The sequence below is a fragment of the Colobus angolensis genome, unplaced genomic scaffold (assembly GCF_000951035.1).
Source record: "Colobus angolensis palliatus isolate OR3802 unplaced genomic scaffold, Cang.pa_1.0 Scaffold171, whole genome shotgun sequence".
NCBI classification, from domain to species: domain Eukaryota; kingdom Metazoa; phylum Chordata; class Mammalia; order Primates; family Cercopithecidae; genus Colobus; species Colobus angolensis.
Window position 1 is genome coordinate 1,314,215 of NW_012114833.1, and position 10,103 is coordinate 1,324,317.

Sequence of the window (10,103 nt, forward strand, 5' to 3'; positions counted from 1 at the left end):
GGGAGGCTGAGGCAGGAGAATGGCGTGAACCTGGGAGGCGGAGCTTGCAGTGAGCCGAGATTGCACCACTGCACTCCAGCCTGGGCGACAGAACGAGACTCTGTCTCAAAAAAAAAACAAAAAACAACAACCAAAGAGTGGGTAAATTATAAGGTGGGAGAAGGGCATGATTAAGGACAGGGCCACAGGTGTTTACTTGCCAAGTGAAGAGAGGCAAGAAGTCTAGGGGACCTTCTGGCCCATTTGATCTTTTTTTTTTTAACAAAGTCTCCCTCTGTCACCCAGGCTGGAGTACAGTGGCACGATCTCGGCTCACTGCAACCTCTGCCTCCTGGGTTCAAGTGATTCTCGTGCCTCGGCCTCCCGAGTAGCTGGAACTAGGCAGGCACTCACCACTACGCCCAGCTAATTTTTTGTATTTTTAGTAGAGACGGGTTTCCACCATGTTGCCCAGGTGGTCTCGAACTCCTGAGCTCAGGCAATCTGCCTGCCTCGGCCTCCCAAAGTGCTAGAATTATAGGCATGAGCCAGCCCCATTTGATCTTTTAGGACTCACAGGTCCCTGCCCTTCTCCGGGACCAATTTTATCATCTGTTCAATGCAAGGAGAGAGAGAGGATTCCAGTATCCCAGGGAGCACCAGCTCTGGTAGGTGGTGAGGAGGTAGCATCATTTTCTCCTCCAGTCTCCTCGCCTGACATGGGGGAGAAGGTTCCCTGGACCTGGCCAGTTCGCTGCCCCTACTCCACATTAGTCTCTCCTCATGGGTACAGGAGGCTGAGAGAGGAAGACCATGTCTGCAGACAGAAGTGAGAATAAGCCAGAGAAAGTACTCCCTGATTCTCCTAAATCCCAGTGCTTCCACAGAGGAGTGGGCAGGTTAGGAGCATGGCCTCATTAGTCCCCAGATCTGGAGCAAATAGGCAAATCTTTGCTGTGTGCCCTCAGACAGGTCACCCACCCCTGGGCCTCAGGCTCCTCTCATTCTCTGTGTATGGGTGCTAGGGTCACGTTGAAGCCCACTGCACCCCTGCCATCAAGCTCCCTGCCCCAGGACAGCTCAGGGTTCATTTATTCTGTCTCCTACTGGGGCCTGGCCCAGGGCTCTGCCCTCACTGTGGCTCTGATGTTCAGGGGCAGAGTGAACCAGCTTGACCTTTCAGATTCAGGTCTGATAGTGATAGTATATTCTGTTTAGATACATGGCCACCAGGTAGTATCTGAGCCATATTCTGGGATCTTCTGAGACCTAGGTCAACAGGACTTTATTCTTGGGAATTAGGCTCTTTCCAGAGGATTCTAGGATATTCCTAGCAAAGATGAGGCATGACCAAAAGTTCGGGAAGCTGGCCAGGAACAGCAGTTCACATCTGTAATATCAACATTTTGGGAGGCCGACAAGGGAGAATTACTTAAGGCTAAGAGTTCAAACCAGGCCAGGCAATGTAGCAAGACCCTGTCTCTACAAATAAAACTTTAGCTGGGCATGGTGGCATTCACCTGTAGTCCCAGCTACTGAGAAGGCTGAGGTGGGATGATGACTTGAGCCCAGGAGCTTCAGGCTGCAATGAGCTATGATCACGCTGTTACATTTCAGCCTGTGTGACAGAGTCAGACCTTTTCTCTGAAAAAAAACAAAAACAGAAACAAAAACCACCACCAACAACAAAAAACTCTGGAAACCGGGGAAAGAAATACTAGTGAAGAGAAGGAGAATATGAAAAGGCACTGAGAAATTACGGAATTATGGGATCCTGGGTAGTGTGGAGAGGGAGGGAGGTGGGCACTCATTGGACAGTGGAGCTGCCTTACACATCTGGGAGACTGAAGGAAGGGCAGATGTTTGCTCTGGGCCTAGTATGTGCCAGGTATTACGGGCAGGTCTTTCCCTTTTTTTTTTTTCTCACTCTGTCACCTAGGCTGGAGGAGGGCAGTGGTGCGATTTCGACTCACTGCAGTCTCAACCTCCCCAGGCTCAGGTGCTCCTCCAACCTCAGCCTCCTGGGTAGCTGGAACTACAGGCATGTGCCACTATGTCTAGCTAATTTTTGTATTTTTTGTGAAGACGGTGTTTTGCCATGTTGTCCAGACTAGTCTTGAACTTCTGGGCTCAAGCAACCTACCTGCCTTGGCCTCCCAGAGTGCTGAGGTTATAGATGTGAGCCACTGTGCCTGACCGGGAGGTCCTTTTCTTTTTTTCTTTTTTTTTTGAGATGAAATCTCACTCTGTTGCCCAGGCTGGAGTGCACTGGTGCCATCTCCGCTCACTACAACCTCTGCCTCCTGGGTTCAAGTGATTCTCCTGTCTCAGCCTCCTGAGTAGCTGGGATTACAGGCGCGCCACACCACCCCCAGCTAATTCTTTTGTATTTTTAGTAGACACAGGGTTTCACCATGTCGGTCAGGCTGGTCTCAAACTCCTAGAGGTCCTTTTCTCATACTTTTCTCAATGAACTTTTTAACAGTTCATTGAGGAAATAATTATTTGTGGCCACTTTACAGAGGAGGAAGCTGAAGTTCAGAGAGGTGAGGAAATGTGGCCAAGGTCACACAACAAGGAAACAGCCAAATTCAGTGCTTCCAAGTCCAGAAGGATGAACTAGAAGTAGAGTTGCCAGATAAAATACAGCATTGCCCAATTAAATTTGAAGTTCACATAAACGTCAAATTTTTAAAAATATAAATATGTCCCAAATATCACCCGGGACATACTTCCATTTAAAAATTACTATGCTGGGTGTGGTGGCTCATGCCTGTAATCCCAACACTTTGGGAAGCCAAGGCAGGAGGATCGCTTGAAGCCAGGAGTTTGAGATCAGCTTGGGCCACATAGTGAGACCACATCTCTACTAAAAGTTTTAAAAATTAGCCAGGCATGGTGGTGCACGCCTATCGTCCCAGTTACTCAGGAGGCTGAAGTGGGAGGATCACTTGAGCCCAGGAATTCAAGGCTGCAGTGAGCCATGATTGTGCCACTGTGCTCCAGTCTGGGCAACAAAGCAAGATCTTGTCTCAAAAAAAAAAATTATATGTTGTTTATCTACAATTCAAAATTACCTTGATGACTTTTCTTTTTTGCTAAATCTTTGGTAGAGGGAATACCTACACCTTGACAGCATAAAAGAGCAGAGCCTAGGACTGTGGGGTCTGGGAGAGACGTGAGAGTGACATCGCGTGGAGGAGGCCCAGGCACTAGCACCAGGTCACCAGGGTCTACACAAACCAAGGTCTACACAACTCCCAGACAGGTGTCTAGAAACTTTCCCAGGGCCTAGGGCAATGAAGACTTAAAGGGACAATGGCCCTCAGACTCTCCCCAACCCTGTACCACATTTATTCACCCTCCCCCATACCAAGAAATTGCCCTATCCTTTGTCCATCCATGTTCAGGCCAACAACCTGGGAATCATTCTTGTTTCCCCAATACTACATGTAGAGCTGTGCTATCCAAAACAGTGGTCTTTAGCCTCATGTGACTGAGTGCTTGAGGTGGAATCCAAATTGAAATGCACAGTAAGTGTAAATAAAATACACACAGGATATCAAAAACTTGGTACCAAAAAAGGGTGTAAAATGGCTTGTTAATAATTTTTAAAAATAGTGATTACATATTGAAATATTTTACACATTGGATCACATAAAGTGTATTATTAATCTTTTTTTTTTTTGAGACCGAGTCTCACTCTGTCATCCAGACTGGAGTGCAGTGGCAGGATGGATCAAAGCTCACCTCAGCCTGAACTCCTGGGCTCAAAGTGATCCTCCCGCCTCAGCCACCAGGGGCCTGCCACCAGGCCCAGCTCATAAAATGTCTTTTTTTTTTTTGAGACGGAGTCTTGCTCTGTCGCCCGGGCTGGAGTGCAGTGGTTGGATCTCAGCTCACTGCAAGCTCCGCCTTTCAGGTTCACGCCATTCTCCTGCCTCCGCCTCCTGAGTAGCTGGGACTGTAGGTGCCCGCCACCTCGCTCGGCTAGTTTTTTGTATTTTTTAGTAGAGACGGGGTTTCACCGGGTTAGCCAGGATGGTCTTGATCTCCTGACTTTGTGATCTGCCTGTCTCAGCCTCCCAAAGTGCTGGGATTACAGGCTTGAGCCACCGCGCCCGGCCAAAATGTCTTATTAAAATTACTTTCACCTGTGTCTTTTATGTTCTCGATGGCTAGAAAATTTCAGATTACATTTGTGGCTAGCACTGGAATTCTGTTGACCAGTGTGGGTGTAGACATGGTCTGATTTGTTCATCTGTAAAACAGGCTTGGAGAGGTGGAGTCATTGGCTAATAGTCATACCATGGCAGAGTGGGATGGGAAATCAGGTTATTTTGAACCCTGAGCCCATGGCTCCCCGTCAGTCCCCTGGGCTGACATTTGACCTCTTCCAGAATCATATGCCCTCTTGAACCCACAACCAGCCCTCAGTGGAGACCTAAGGCATGCTCGCCCATCCTAGTGTGGGGACTTAGGGGTGGGGGGGGCGGGGGCTTCCTGGATGAGATTGTAACCCCCCAACAAATTCACCTTGCCTGCTGCCTAGACAGAGCCGATTTATCAAGACAGGGAATTGGAACGGGGAAAGAGTGATTCACACAGAGCCGGCTGTGGGGGAGATCTGAGTTTTATTGTCAGTCAAATCAGTCTCCCAGAGCATTTGGGGATCAGAGTTTTTGAAGATAATTTGTAGAGGCTTGGGAACTGGGGAATGCTGATTGGTCAGGTTGGAGACGGAATCACAGGGGGCCGAAGGGAGTTTTTCTTGCTGCCTACTCTCTGTTCCTGGGTGGGATGGCAGAACTGGGTGAGCCACATTACCCGTCTGGGTGGTGTCAGCTGATCCATCCGCTTCAGGGTCTGCAAAATACTTCAAGCACTGCTCTTAGGTTTTACAATAGTGATGTTATCCCCAGGAGCAATTTGGGGAGGTTCAGACTCTTGGAGCCAGAGGCTACATGACCCTAAACTGTAAGTTCTAATCTTGTAGCTCATCTGTTAGTCTTGCAAAAACAGACTGGTCCCCACCAGGCAAGAAAGGGGTCTTTTTGGAAAAGTGCTATTACCAATTTTGTTTCAGAGTCAAACGATTAACTGAATTCCTTCCCAAAATTAGTTTGGCTTGTGCCCAGGAATGAACAAGGACAGCTTAAAGGTTAGAAGCAAGATGGAGTTGGTTAGGTCTGATTTCTTTCACTGTCATGATTTCCTCAGTTATAATTTTTGCAAAGGTGGTTTCAGGATGACTAAGCCAACATCTCAAGGATGAGTAAAAACAAGCCAGGTAAAGGAGGGGGAAAAGTGTTTTAGGCAAAGGGAACCGCATGTACAAAGGCTCTTAGAGAGCGTATTAATGTAGTTCTGTGTGTTCAGAACAGAGATGTGCGGAGTAGGTGAGGTCAGCTGGGCTCAGATCCTGCAGCACCCACGAGGCTTCAACATGAGGGCCAGAGAGGTCAGAAGACAGATATAGACAGTGGAGAGACCTGGCTATGTTTGTGTTTTAGAAAGATTGGGCCTGCTACCGTTTGGAGAACCCCTGTTCCAAGATATAAAATTGAGAACCAAAGAAGAAAAGGGTTTGTTCAGGGTCATATAGCAACTCAGAGGGGATAGGGCCTGGCCAAGAAGGACTTGGCAGGCAGGCACAACGGACCAGGAAAGGGGCAAAGGCAGCCTTGTTCAGGAGTCTCAAGGAGGTACTGGCACGGGGTGTCCACTAGGTGACAGCAGAGGCTGGCCCAAACTCCAGGGGGTTTCGGACAGTACCCACCCTGCTTTTCCACAAGCCTTCCTATTTCCATTTCCCTGGTCTGGCATCAGAGGGCCTCTCTCCTAACCCTCTTCTCCAGACCCCAGAGCAGCAAGGAGAGCCCTGGGTTTCAGGAGGCTCAGAGACTAGCCCTGGCTCCATTTCCCCTCTGCCATTGACACTGGGCAAATTCACAGATAAAAAATTGCTTGAGAACTTGAGTCTTTGGCTGCAGAAATGGAAGTGGCATTATTAGTCTACCAGGAGCCACATTCTGTAGTTAGATCTCCTGCTGAGCCTCTTGATCCTCCTTTAATGCTCCCTGTCCACCCACCCTCTTCATTCTATCTTGTGAGTTAGACTCCCAGAGACTAGGGCCCCAAGGCCCAGGCCAGCCCCAAGAGGGAAGGAAGGGATGTAAGCTAAGTTCTCTGAGTTAGAGCCAACACAAACAGCCCAGGTTTAAACCTCAGCCAAGGGGCCTTGTGTAGAACAAAAAAGTGGATGTGTTGCAGAGTTTTGGGCAAATGTGATCTCCTCCTAGGGCCTCCATTGTGAAATGAGGTGAAGAGTCCCTGGGTGTCTTCACTTCACTCCTACTGGGCAGGGTTACCAGATATAGTAAATAAAAACACAGGATGTGCAGTTAAATTAGAATTTCAGGTAACTGAAAAAATAATTGCAGCTAGGCGCGGTGGCTCATGCTTGTAATCCCCGCACTTTGGGAGGCCAAGGCAGGCAGATCACTTGAGGTCAGGAGTTCAAGACCAGCCTGGCCAACACGGTGAAACCCCATCTCTACTAAAAATACAAAAATTAGGTGCGCATGGTGGCGGGAGCCTGTAATCCAAGCTACTCAGGAGGCTGAGGCAAGAGAATGGCTTAAACCCAGGAGGTGGAGGTTGCAGTGAGCTGAGATTGTGCCACTGCACTCCAGCCTGGGCAACAGAGCAAACTCCATCTCTACTAAAAATACAAAAATTAGTCAGGCATGGTGGCGCACGCCTGTAATCCCAGCTACTCGGGAGGCTGAGGCAGGAGAATTGCTTGAACTTGGGAGGTGGAGGTTGCAGTGAGTCGAGATCGTGCCACTGCACTCCAGCCTGGGTGACAGAGCAAGACTCCATCTCAAAAAAACAAAAATAAAATTGAAATCATATGTCCAAAAACTTGTACATGAATGTTCATAGTAGCATTATTCATAATAGCCAAAAAGTGGAAACAACCCAAATGTCCACCAGCTGATGAATGGATAAACAAAATGTGGTATATCCATACAATGGAAAATTATCCAGTCATAAAAAGGAACGAAGTACAAATAGATGCTACAACCACAGATGAACCTTGGAAACATTATGCTAAATGAAAAGTGGCAATCACAAAAGACCACACATGGTACACTTCTTTAGATATGAAATGTATAGAATATGCAACTCTATAGAGACATAAAGTAGATTAGTGGTTTATAGGGGATGGGGGGAGAGAGGAAGGCAGAGTGACTTACAGGATTTCTTTTTGGGATGATGAAAATGTTCTGGAATTAGATAGTGGTGATGGTTGCACAACTATGGATATACTAAAAAACATTGAACTGTATACTTTAAATGGATGCATTGTATGGTATGTGAATTGCATCTCAAAAGTTCTGTTACCAAAAAAAAGTCAGATGGGGCTGCACTTATCTGAAGGCTTGACTGGGGTTTAAGGGTCTGCTTCCAAGTGACTCACTCACAAGGATGTTAACAGCCTCAATTCCTCCCTCACCACATGGGCATCTTCATAGGGCTGCTTGAATGTCCTTTTTGTTTTTTGTTTTGTTTTGTTTTTCTTTTGCCTTGCTTTTGAGGCAGTGAGATCCTGCAACTCTGTTGCAGTTGGAGTGCAATGGTACAATCATGGTTCACTGGAGCTTTAACCTCCAGGGCACAAGCAATCCTCCCATCTTAGCCTCCCAAATAGCTAGACAACAGGTGTGTGCCACTATGCCCAGCTAATTGTTTTCTTTCGTTGTTTTTTGTTTGTTTGTTTGTTTTTTTTTGAGACAGGGTTTTGCCATGTTAGTCAGGCTGGTTTCAAACTCCTGGCCTCAAGCAATCCTCCTGCCTCAGCCTCGCAAAGTGTCGGGATTACAGGTGTAAGCCACCACACCTGGTCCTGCTTGAATGTCTTTGTGACATGTCAGCTGGCTTCCACAGAGTGAGTCATCCAGGAAGAAGAGCAAGAAGTCAGGCACAATGCCTGTTATGAGTCTCAGAAGTTACCTCACTTCCACCACATTTTATTTGTTAGAAGCAAGTCACTAAATATAGCTCATACTCAAGGTAGGGGAATTAGGCTCCACCGTTTGAAAGGAGGAGTATCAAAGAATTTGTGCACATCTTTTTAAACCACCACAGCTTCTAATGTTGCTCTGTGACCTAGAATGATTTCTGTATTGTCCCTGACTCCTCATCTCTCTCTGTCTCTCTTTTATTCTAGTTTAATATGCTATTGAATTGAATAATGTGTTTCTTCCCATCTACTGAGATGTTCAGTTTTAGACACAAGTTGCGTCTCATTCTTTGTTACCTCATACTTAGGGCTGGGCTTCGTTGATGGCAGGTATGCTAGGGGCTGAACTACCTGGAAATCTTACAGGCATGGTCCTATAGCCATAGATTTGTACTCCACAACCCTAGGATCTCCTGGAAGAAGACTGCCTTCTGGGCTTCCTCCCCAGATGCCTGACTCTGTCTGTCTTACTGGGTTTCCTCTCCTGGTCTGAAGCGGGGACTGCCCCAGCAAATGGGTGGGTACTTTCCTAGACGTGGCAGCAGTCTTCTAACAACCTCCATCCAGTCTCAGCACCATCAGGATCTGCAGAGCAGAAGCCACTGTCTTCCTGGAAAGCCCCCCAGCCAAAGTCTGGTCACAGCTGGGACACTAGGGCGTGGCCATTTCTGCCCAACTGTGATTCTTCTACAGGCAGTCTTTGCACCAGAGCTCCCTGTTGGCTGGCTGAGACTTTTTCAGAGTGGCACTGCAACATGAGGCTCTTCTCAACCAACCCACCTTCCCCTCTCTTCCTATAGATGTCAGATCTGAAACATGGTCGGAAGGCTTTCCCTGCCCAGTCCTGCTTCTTCCCCCTTTATCTTTCATAGACATTTCCTCTGATAAATCTCTTGCACCTCTAACTCTAGCTTGGCAGCAGTTTCCTAGAGGACCCAGCTGACACCCAGGCCCTGGCCCCTCTCTGTGGCTGCCAGACCCCAGTTCCCCAGGGCATGAGTTCCCTCTCCACCCCTTCTGACTGCTCTATTCCCTCTCTCTTCCTCTCTCTTTCACAGGCTGTGTCCGGAGTCTCAACCTGTGCCTGGTACATAGTAGACTCAGTAACTACTTGTTTTTGAATGGACACAGAATACTCTGGAGCTAGGCACTGCCCGCCCCATTCTCCTGGCATAGAGAGCCACAGAGAGGCCCCTGGGCAAGGCTGGGAGTGCCAGCTCAATGGGGCAGAGGGAAGGCACCCTTCAGGCCACTGGGGAAGGAAGGCCTAAGGCTGGGAGGCTGTGGGAGAGCCAAGAGTCTCCCAGGCCCCAGAGAGGCTCTCCCCACACGCCAGGGGAAGTCGAAGCTGGCTTCTCTCTGGGTCTGCTGGGTGAGCCACTCCTCTTCTTGGGCCTTACTCCACACCTCTCAACTATGGGATGAGAAGCCCCACCCTGCCTGTCTCCCCAGGGAGGGGCAGGGGTAGTGAGCTTCAGGTGAAGTCATGTCTGGGAAAACATGAATGGGAAAGGGCAGGGCACATGAGGTTAGGGGGTTTTCCCTCTGTGTTCCTGGGCCTGGGGTCACGGTGTGGAGGGGACAGAGCAGAGAAAGGAAGAAGAGAGAAGAATTAAGAGAGAGAGAGAGAGGTGGAAACACAGAAGGAGAGAGGGAGAGAGACCCAGACACGGACACATGGACACACAGAGAGGGAAACAAAGGACAGAGGAAAAAATGAGAGACAGAGAGGAAGGAAATGAGAGCTCAAGGAGGCGGTGAGGGGAAAAAAGGAGAGAAACCAAAAGACAGTGAAACAGAAAGAGGAAAACTGAGAGACGGGGGAGGAAATGAGGGAGGGAAAGAGAGAAATTAAGAAAGCAATGTGAAAGACTGGGTGCGGTGGCTCATGCCTGTAATCCCAGCACTTTGGGAGGCCAAGGCGGGTGGATCACAAAGTCAGGAGTTCAAGACCAGCCTGGCCAACATGGTGAAACTCCATTTCTACTAAAAATACAAAAATTATCCAGGCGTGGTGGCAGGCGCCTGTAATCCCAGCTACTTGGGAGGCTGAGGCAGGAGAATCACTTGAACCCAGGAGGCAGAGGTTGCAGTG